The sequence below is a fragment of the Pinus tabuliformis genome, chromosome 7 (genome assembly GCF_031772625.1).
Source record: "Pinus tabuliformis cultivar Carrire ecotype Pingquan chromosome 7, CPIR1, whole genome shotgun sequence".
In the NCBI taxonomy this organism is placed as follows: domain Eukaryota; kingdom Viridiplantae; phylum Streptophyta; class Pinopsida; order Pinales; family Pinaceae; genus Pinus; species Pinus tabuliformis.
Genome location: NC_142293.1, coordinates 1,318,561,518 through 1,318,572,744, shown reverse-complemented (window position 1 = coordinate 1,318,572,744; position 11,227 = coordinate 1,318,561,518).

The following is an 11,227-nucleotide window of genomic DNA, read 5'->3' as shown; positions in this document are numbered from 1 at the left end:
TATTAACAAACATGTTCTAACTTTATGTTAATGTGTATTTATGTATTTGATCGATGTAGATAAATAATACTCATTGAAAACAATTATAAAAGTGATATACACTTCAACACTAATTATGATGAAAATCAAATACATTTTAGAGGACAAAGAGATAACAAACAATAATCTATAAAAAGCTTTTAATAGGCTAAATTAGCTATATCTAAGACTCTTACTCCTCCATTTGGGCTTTTATCATTCCTTTGTCTCCTGGACTCTTAGCTACATTAGCTCCTCCTCTCTAGCCTTAGTGGTCAATGGGGTTGCCTCTAATCTGAATTTATGAAGGGAACAAAGTGAAATACAAATTTAAAACCAAAACATAGAGATACAATGAAATTGGTATTCAATTAATAACTAGAAAATGTTGACATTGTATACATGCATAATGAAAGCAAACTAGCCCAAACAGTGGTAGCTTATCTTTGAGAAGAGATGTGATGGATATGAACCTTCCTAAACTATGTTACAACAAGGCTCACAGGATTTTTATTACAAAGAAGTAATGAAAACCCTAAACATCCAAAAATCTAACCCTAGGAGATGAAGTGCCAAAGGCTTATGGGCTTTGATGGGGTGAGTTGGAACCTCAACTTCTCAGGGTTGTAACTTTGGCATACAATCTTCATTTGGCATGCACAATGTCTCATTGGAAAACTATATCCAAGTAGTATATTTTTTTTATTACAGACCACATCTATGATTTCCGTTGGCCCGTTTACCCAAAGAAAATCGTTTAGGTCCTTGAAACGGTTCCAAAAGTTCAAGACCTAAAAAGTGATAAAAATAGAAAACTACCAAAAGAGGAAAATTATGTTGTGAGCTAGTGGAATAGGTGGGTGTCCACCAATATCCACCTGGATCATCCTCTCCCTTTTTCAACCCTGAAAGTGGGCTTTGCCAAGACCTTCCTTTGTCCCCACTTCTCTTCCTACTTGTGCCAGAAGCCCTCCATAAACTTTTCATTGATGCAAAGTATAGGAACCCATTAAAAGTCAATTTTATTAGCTAGCATTGTTTTACATCACACACCTTGTTTTTGGATGATATTCTTATCTTTTTCGATGGTAATCTTGCTCATATGCATTCCTAGAAGGATATATTGGAAACCTTCTTCTCATCCACTAGTATGGTTATAAACCACAACAAATCTTTTCTTTATTAAAGTGGCCTGATAGAAACTAAGGTGTCAAGCATCAAAGACACCCTTACTACCTACTCTCAAAAGCTTAGTAGAGAATTAAGATTTTTGGGTTTCTTTCTCAAACCAAACAACTACCTTAAATTTGACTGACATTGTATTTTGGCAAAGTTTGAAAAAAGAATGTGCTTGGTGAAATAAATGGATTTATTGAGCACAAAGATTGTTTTTTGCAAATCAGACATAGAAACCATTATGGTATATTGGGCCTCGCTCTCATGGATCCCAAAAGGCATCTTGCATAAAAGAATACAAATATCTTTGTGCTCCTTGTGGGCTAGTAAGAGTGAAAAGAGATTCGCATTGATGGCATGGAATTCAATTGCATCTCCAAAACTTTTAGGAGCATGGGGGCTAAATAACCTACATTGGTTCTCAAAAGCCTTAGTTTTCAAAATTGTTTGATGCCTCATTCGAAGATGGGGATTATGGCCATAGGTGATGCATCAAAAATATATTCATCTAGCATCCCTTTTGTACTGGATCATATCCTTGGTTGAATCTTGAAAGAACAAATGTATCATTCGGAAGGAAATCATTCAAGCTTTTCCTCTTATACGAAGTGGCTTTTGATAGAATATGGGGAATGACATAAATGTTCTCGTAGGAAAATATTTGTGGATACGAAGTCAGCAAAAGCATATCCCATCAAATCCATAGGTCTGACTTCTAAATGGAAATAGTTTTATACTTCAAATCAAATTTCAACCAGAGATTTTTTTTGTGGTCAGTAGAATTGGCTCTCCAATGGACTTAAATCCAAATGGTGAGTATGTAATAGAATGGGAGAATTACACTAGAGTGTTGAAACAATCCCTAGTTTACCTTATTCATATTAAGAATCTACTCATTTGGTCTCTCATCCCAAATGGATCATATTCTCCAAAATTTGGCTACTTTATCATAGCCTAGTAATCTGGGCCTGAGGAGCCTCCCTAGTGGGGTAAAAAAATGTGGAAATAATACTGCCCACCAAAATAAAACTTCTAATGTGGCTGCTTATCCAAACAAGGCTCCTACCTAGGGCATTCTTCAAAAAATATATTTCTCCAGCCCTAACCATTGCTCACTATGTCTTTCAGATTATAAATCAATTGTGCATTTATTCATAACTTGCCTTTTTACCCAGATGATATGGAAAGTAATTTAAAATCGGGAAGGCTACTCCTATCAATGGCAAGGTCAATGAATATTGTATAAAGTCGTTACTATCTTCAACTTACAAACTACACCATAAATCTCTCACATGGGTGATTTATCGAGGCATTTGGATCAATAAAAATCAAGCAATATTTGACAATCAAGGTCCTTATTTCCTAAAAATCGCAATGCGTAGTCTAGTTATACTAAACTCTTTAGGTTATAGACCAAAAATTTTACTAGCTATATCATAGTCTTAAGTGGAAATACAAAAAAAATCTCCTTTGGCATTTTTTGATGGTGCCTCTCAATTTGATCCTCCCAAGGGAGATGGGGGTGGTATAATTTTTTAGATAGCTCACACTTTTTTTCCTTCTCTTCAAATATTGGCCTAGTCTACAATAAATTTTTTGAACTCTTTGCCCTCAAACTTCTCATTCAACTTATTATACAACATAAGATTAACTCTCTACACATTTATGGGGACTCTATGGTGGTTAAGGGGATGCAAGGCACAATTAGAATCAAGATTTCTTCCACTAATATATTAGAAAAATATTAAAAATAAATCCATTGTTTGCACAACGCACTTTTGATCATATTTATAGGTCAAGAAACACACAAACAGATTCACTCTCAAAATTTGGTTTGGAGTTGGACAAAGGAACATCGAAAATCATTAAAGATAAGGAAGGCCAATAAACCAAATTTATCCTCAACCTTTAGATCTAATTAGTTTTTTTCTTTCTTTTTCAATTTTATCATTTGGTATATTCAGATATATTTCTATAATATTATAATACCCATAATATATTACTTCATTCACTAGATATGGGCTTTGTGACATAGGGTTTTTGTAGGTATGAGGCATAAGGATTTCTGAGGGTCAACAGTGATGGGTGCCTCTCTCAACTTCAAGGTGGAGGTAGTGTCCCTCTAGCTCTGGCTATTAGGCCACGAGGCTCTGACTCTCTATTGTCCCCAATGCATGACAAACCCAACCTCGGCATCATCTTGAATATTTGATCTCAATAGGTCAACATATGGGTGATGATTCGAACGAGCTCATTGACTTTGAACTCAGTTCCCCTTATGGTATTATTTTCTAGTGATGATCCAAATATCAAAATCCATCTTCTCACGATGTTTATGACACATCCCCTCCCATGTGGCAAGCTGCAAGCATCGCTCCTCGTGCATTCACATGGAGCCCTCCCCTCATCACATGGCCTCCTCGATTTGTGCTCCTCCTTTCCCTCATGATCCCTCGATCCCTGATCCCCTGTGACATTTGTCTTCAATGTTCAATGAGGTAGTGAAATCTTAGCTTCCAATCTACTCCCCCCAACATGAAGGATTTGTTGATGTATTTTGCATACGCGATCTGGTAAGCATGATTTTGGGAAAGGACATTCCCACTTCACGAGTGATGGATTGTGATGGAAAAGCCTTGGTGGGGCAGTTTTGGGTTATAATTTGCTTAGTTTCATCTCTAAAGCAATGGGTTTCTACTTCATAAAAACCTCTGCTAGAATATTACTTGGTGGTGCATCTCTTGGCTCGTTGCTAGTTAGCGTTTGTGTTTAGGACAGATATGGACAACGCCCGTATCTTGGAGAACAAATGAAGTTGGGGGGAGGATGGCATGTTGTTGAAGCCCTAGACAATTTCCTTTGATATGGAGAAGGAGCCTATCAAGAATTTATAGAAATGGGAAATTTTGCCTAGTTTTTCTCTACATTTTTGGAGCCTAGAAACTTTTATTGCCATAGGAAACAAGTTGGGATCCTTTTTTGGAGCGTAGGATGGATGGTAAGCCAAATATGATTGTCGCATGGTGTGGATTCAAGTAGATTTAAACTTGTGTCTAGGGTTGAGAGCATAAGTGAAGCTTTGCATTAATGGGGGGTGTGGTCACAGAGAGTCAATCACTAGAAATTTCCTTTCAAATGAAATCGATGTCGTGAAATCGGGCACCTAATAGAGGACTATTCATAGGAGTGAAAATATTTTCCTCCATATAAATGGATTGAACCTATACTCCCATTGGTAAGTCCTCTACTCCCCATATTTTTTACTTTTTTTACCTTCTCCCCTTTTCTCGGTCCCTTCTCCCTACCTGCCCTCAACTAATGATATTTCCTTATTCTCTTCCCATGTCACCCCTCCTCCCCTAGTGAACTTGGGGCTTGCCCCCCTTTTCCCCCCTGAAACTAGCTCTCCTTCCCCCCTCTATTGAGGCCCTCTACCCGCCAAAGCATCCACCGATGGCTTGAGTAAAAAGAAAAGTTTATGCTTTGAGGCCTCAGAAATGTGCCCCTTAAATTCTTCTGTCATATGGAGGTCTTGTCTAAACGACTCTATGCCTATCCTAGTAGGCAAGAAGTCTAACCTTCACAAAGCTCAATGTAGAACCTATTATTATATTTTCATTTGTAACTACATTTTTTTCAATCAAATTCATAATGAAATATACCAATTTAAAAGTATGTGCATACCTAGTTTTCCTAGTTAATGTCAATCCCCGGATGACATAGCTTTGTGGTGAATCTAAGTCCTATTCTTTTTTTAAGTTCAATAATTGGAGGGGAAGCTTAGGAAGCTAGATCCAAATTATAGCTCAATTGAGGGATGTTGGAGAATGGTTAAAGGTTGGAAGTTATGGCTTCATGTATAAGGAAACATAGACACAAAACTAGGCTTCAAAGTGATAGCGATGGAGTCAATTTCAATAGTGAAAAAACCATTACACAAGAGTAAGTGAGCATTGCTTTTGTGAAGTAGTCTTTCCAATTTTAGGTAATCCATTGTTGAAAACCCTCTAATCCAAGCCACATACCATAGAATCTATGATTGAGATCATTACATTTATAACAATATCTACTCTAGTGAATCCTCTTTGATAGGAATACCAGAGATGGTAATTAACTTTTCCTCTTTGAGGAAGTTGAAAGGGTTTAAATCCATAGAACTATGACAACAATTTGAAAATTCCTCTATGAAGGATTTTGGGGTGGCCAAGGCTTGCTTGTGTCAGAAATGTAATCTAATAACAATTTTTAGTAGAGAAATTCAAATGCTATTTTTAAAGGATGGGATATAGGGGCTTCATCCCACAATCCCTAATCTAGGAGGGCGATCCATGGCAACAAGTGAGTAGAGAGTGTGATGGATAGGGGATATCCTAGACATATAAAGGGGGTACCGTGATTACAAGCACTCCTCAGCTCATAATCATCCCCAATGGAATTATATTTATAACCACAAAATTATAAAGTACTAAAAGACTAGATTAATTTGGCTCAATCTTTATCATTTATTGTGTCGCAACATTTATGATTTTGATATCATTCATAAATAGGTCATTACAACTGCTACTATGAGCATTCACATTGCGCATGTGACATATTAAATAATAATTCAATTTAACTTGTAAAACCTAAAATTGAGTTCTAACTTTTAATACTAAAACGATACCGTGTATATCTCTTACAAATAAGGTTTCTTCCTCGATTATATTGACCCTTGAACATTTACATTGCTAATCTTTTTTGTGGCTCTAGATGAAAAACAAAAAATCTAGAAAGTGGTGATATTGTGATCTTGATCAATCCTATAGCCATTTCATTAAATGCTTGGGAAGTGTATAACTCATGATCACAAGGATAATTTTCTATATTGCAAAAATGATGGATATTTACAAGAACCATGGAGCATTCCCTTTTATGAACAATCTCTGCAATGTTTTCACAATTAAGTAATAGTATTTGATTATTTTTTGATATTACTCAATGTAGAGCCCCTTCCAATGTATTGACCTGGGGTATCAAATTTTAAAAGTTACTCATGTACAAGAGTTATTTGTTATGTAACCAGATCAAAATAGCACAAAATCATAAGAAAAAATAGATCAACGACTACATAATAATCCACTTCGAGGGGGAAACCGCCCTTTACATTACATAAATAAACAATTCTTGGATGATTCAAATGTCAAGACCTCTTTGGAACATATAGGAGTCTAAAGGGTCAAAATATAATTAGGGACTACATAACAATATTAATGTTGGGGCTCAACAATAACAATAGTTAGTTTCTATGGGGCACAACAATAACAATATGGGGGCTACACTAGTATTATGGGGATTTAACATGCCCCTCTCCTTCGAAAAAGTGTTGTCCTCAATGCTTGAGTAGTTTTGAATGCTTTTGTATGAAATACTCATCCTCCCATGTGAAATCTTCAACAGGTAAGTTCTTCCACTTAATGAGATACTTTGAAATTGATCAATTATGTAGTTGTCAAATTCTTGTTTTTGTTATTTGTTTAGGCTCCAATATGATTTTTCCTTGTTAAGATATGTCTGAAATATAGTTTGAACTAGGAGCTTGTCACCTATAACCTTCTTTAGGCATGAAACATGGAAAATTGGGTGTACTCGCGAAGATGCAAGGAACTCCAATTTATATGCCACAGTACCAATCTTTTGCAACACCTTGTAAGGGCCATAGTAATTGGCTGATAATTTATTATCCTTCTTATCTTGCTTGAGGGAAATTTATTTGCATGGTTGTAGCCATAAAAATACCCAATCACCCAAATCAAAACTTCTTTCACTATGATGTTGATTTTCCGGTTGTTTCATTCAATTTTGCGCCAAAGTCAGGTTATCATTTAAGAGTTGGAGAACTTTTTGTTGATGCTCGACGTGATCTTCCACTACTTGAATCTTAGAATTGTCTCTAAAAGACAATGTGATGGACAGTGGATGATATCCATAAATCGCCATAAATGGGGTAATTCTTTCTGCGATATGGAAGGAAGTGTTCTACCACCATTGCGTTAAAGGTAAACACTTGACCCATTGTGTTTATTTGTCATATACAAAGAAATGAAGATATCCTTCCAAATATTTGTTCATTATCTCAGTTTTCCCATCAAATTGAGGATGACGAGATGAGCTATGATATAATTGAATACCAAGACAAGAAAATAATTCAGTCCAAAAATTTCGAGTGAAAATGGGGTCTCTGTCACATACAATTATCTTTGGGTTTCCATGTAGTTTTTGAATTGTTTCCACAAATGTAGTAGTGATTATATTGGCTTTTAAAGGATGAGATAGCGCACAAAAATGTGCATACTTGGTAACTTTATCAACTACCACCATGATGACACTCTTTCCTTCGGACTTGGGTAAACATGTGATAAAATCCATTGGGACCTCCTCCCAATGCTGATTTGGAATGGCTAATGGTTGTAAAAGACTCGAGGTCTTAATTGTCTCAACTTTATTTTGTTGGAAAACCAAATATTCTGCCACAAACTCCTGAATATCAGATTTAAGGCCATCCCAAAAAAAATCTTCTTGAACCTATGAAAAGTTTTTAAAAGTCTTAAGTTCCATCCTATAGGAGAGGTTTGCAATTCCAAAAGAACATTTTGTTTGAGTTGGGAGTTCTTACATAGATATAAGCGATCTTTGTACCATAGTGATCATTTTTCCAAATAAATGTATTAGATGCATACATTTATTATCTTCCCAAGTTTCCCATCGATACCCCTTAATTCAATTTCCTTTCCTTCTCGGAAAAATTTCAAGAAAAGTTCTTGAAAATTAAAATATATTGTCTCCAAAGATTTTAACCATTGGACTCCTAATACAACATCAGCACCACCCATTAGAATGGAGAGCATTGGACTATTCAATACATATTACCCCATGGTTAGATTGGTATTATGGCACTTCCCTGAGAAACTTATAGTTCCTCCATTTGCAACCATCACTTGACACTTTGGTGTTGGACATAGAAAGCAATTCAAATTCTTGGCTATCTTACAATGAATAAAATTATGGCTACTACCTGAATCAATTAGCACTATTACTTTTTTCTTCTTGATATATCCTTCTATATTGAGCATTTGAGGAGTGGATATTCCTTCCAATGCATTATAAGATATGGTAAGATTAATTTCTTCTTTTTCAACCCCTGGTTTTGGTTCTTGGTGTATATCTTCTTCTTTTGATGTTTCTTCTTCCTTTTCTTCCTCCTCTTCACAATCTATGTAAAATAATTTCTTCTCAACACACTTATGACCTTTAGTGTATTTTCTATCACAACTATAACAAATCCCTTTTTCTCTTTTTTCCTCCAGTTGTGGTGGTGTCAACCTTGTAGGTTGTGGAAGGCTAGGAGCAACAACACTTCCATTTTTATTGTTGTGAGTGGTATAACTCCTTGTTCCCATAATTTTCTTTCAACTTTTCTTGCCACCCTGAATGCATTCTCTAATGAATTGGGTTCCCAAAGGCGAACCTCATGTTGGATGTTATCCATTAAATTCCCTAGGAATACATCAATTAGATGCTCCTCTGGAATATCAGTTACCTTGATATTCACTCTTTGGAAGTTCTCAATGTGCTCCACAACTGAACCCTTTTGTTTGAGATTTATCAATATGCTAAAGAAGGTATTTCTCTTTGTATCGTCATAATGTGCTATCAATTCGTCCGTAAAATTTTTCCTAAATTACAAGTGATTTACAAGAACAAAGCCATTGATACCACACAAACTGATTGGGTTATAAATATAAAGATGCAATACGTACCTTTTATATGTGTTTCACATCGTGTAGATCAAATAACTGCTCCACCTATAGTATCCATGTTACCGGATCCTTACCATCAAACTTCCCCATATCAATATTTGGAATATGATTGGTATTCAACCCAAATTTAGAGTTTCTAAAATCATAATTCACATTCCATTTGTTCTCATCATTGAGTGTCGTGGACTACCTTGTCACCCATAGGAAGTCTTTCTTGTAGCAGTTTTTCAATCCTTCCTTCAAACCTTCCATGTTTGCTTTTACATCCACTTTTATGTTTGCTTTCAAACCTTCCATTTTTTGTTCTAAACCATCCATCTTAGCTTCCAATTCATTTTTGGTTGCTCTTTGTGATAGCAAAAATTGTTGCACTTGTTCCCATAATTTTGATATATCATGTTGCATTTCTTCCTCTTCTTCATTCATATTAGTAGAGATTTCCATGGGCTTAATGGGTGTAGAATTTTTTGGTTTGGGAAAATTTGGAACCAATTAATTATATATATGCTTCATTATTCCCTTTGAATCACTTCAAACTAATTTTTCAAACAAAGTTATGCAAATTTAGAAATACACACATTTTAAGAGCTTGATTTTATGTTGGTTGATAAGGTTAAACTTGAAACTATTGTATCTCTGTGATTTCAGCCTCCAAAGGTCTGAAATTTTTTCCTAATATATCCCTCTGTGTCTTCTCTCCAATGCCACAAGTTATACTTAGAATGGATTCTTCAAGATAAAGTTATGCTAAATCTCCCACGATGACTTGACTATGGACTGGTTTAGTATACCAAAATTGTACAAGATTCTACGTGTCACTATTTCAACATTTAGCCCTGAAACTCATATCTGAATATCTATAGTCTGTGCAATTTCATTCAATTTTTACGGAATTCAAATCCGATGCTCGAGGAGAAAGTTATGACTATTTCCCTAGGACGCATGTTTGAGACTGAATTCTGGAGTATACATAAACCCTGACTTCCTTGGCCCATATCTCTTAAAATATAGCGAAACAAGGTCTAAAATTATAATCAAATGTTCATCAAGATTTCATATCCACATGGTAACAATTTCACGGTTTGAAGCTTGATAGAAAATAAGTTATAGCGAAAAGTCCATGATTACATGTTTGCAGCAACAAAACCCTAGAACTAAGAGCTCTAATACCAAATGTTATGTAACCAGATAAAAATAGCACAAATATGATAAAAATATATCAACAACTAGATAATAAGCCACTTTGATGGTGAAACCTCCCCTTACATCACATAATTGAACAATTCTTGGATGATTCAAATGACAAGACCCCCTTGGTATATAGGAGTCTACAGGGTCAAAATATAATTAGGGCCTGCATCAAAATAATAATGTAAGGGCCCAACAATAACAAAAGTAGGTTTCTATGGAGCACAACAATAAGAAAATGGGGGCTACACTAGTATTATAGGAACCTAGCATTATTCAACTTTAAAATTTCGGAAAACATATTTTAAAACTATAGTCTATATAAATCCCACAATATACGAATATTCCACCTTCCAAGAAGTTTAATGAAATTAAAATATCTTGAAAATTGGGTACCCTACTATCTAGTTTGAAAGTTAGGAATGCTATAATGTAACAATTATTTAACAAGAAATAATTGTCATTGACTTGACCTACTCTTGGTTATTGATAAATTGGTCAAATATCACCAACTATCTTCAACTCTAAACTCGTAAATCAAACTTGAAACTAATTTACCTTGAATGTTAAATCACTCAGGTAATTGAACTATCTGTTTCATATATTTGAACCACTTGAATCTCCCTTATCACTTCAGGCTTCTCGAACTTGATGATTTTGGTGTCATCAACATTTACCATAACCTCTTTTACCAAATCTGTGGTCCATTCAATAAGACTAACTAGGGCATCGTTAATATGTCTAGTGTCCTATATTGAGGAGAACACAATCAAGAGGCCACTTTGTATAATTATAATTTCTAATGCAATCAACCACATGTTATCTAATTAGAGTTTGAGATTAATATAATTATAGATTGTACCATGTGCTCTTGTCATTAAGATGTCATTATTTTATTCTAATATATTAATGATGATGTTGGGTTCATATTTCTTTTCTCCCAATATCCATATTTTTATAAGGTGATACTTTATGTTATGATACCTTATTCCAAAAGTTTGTGAATTTCATTTGTTATATATCAATACCTTTGATTTGCATATTTCCTC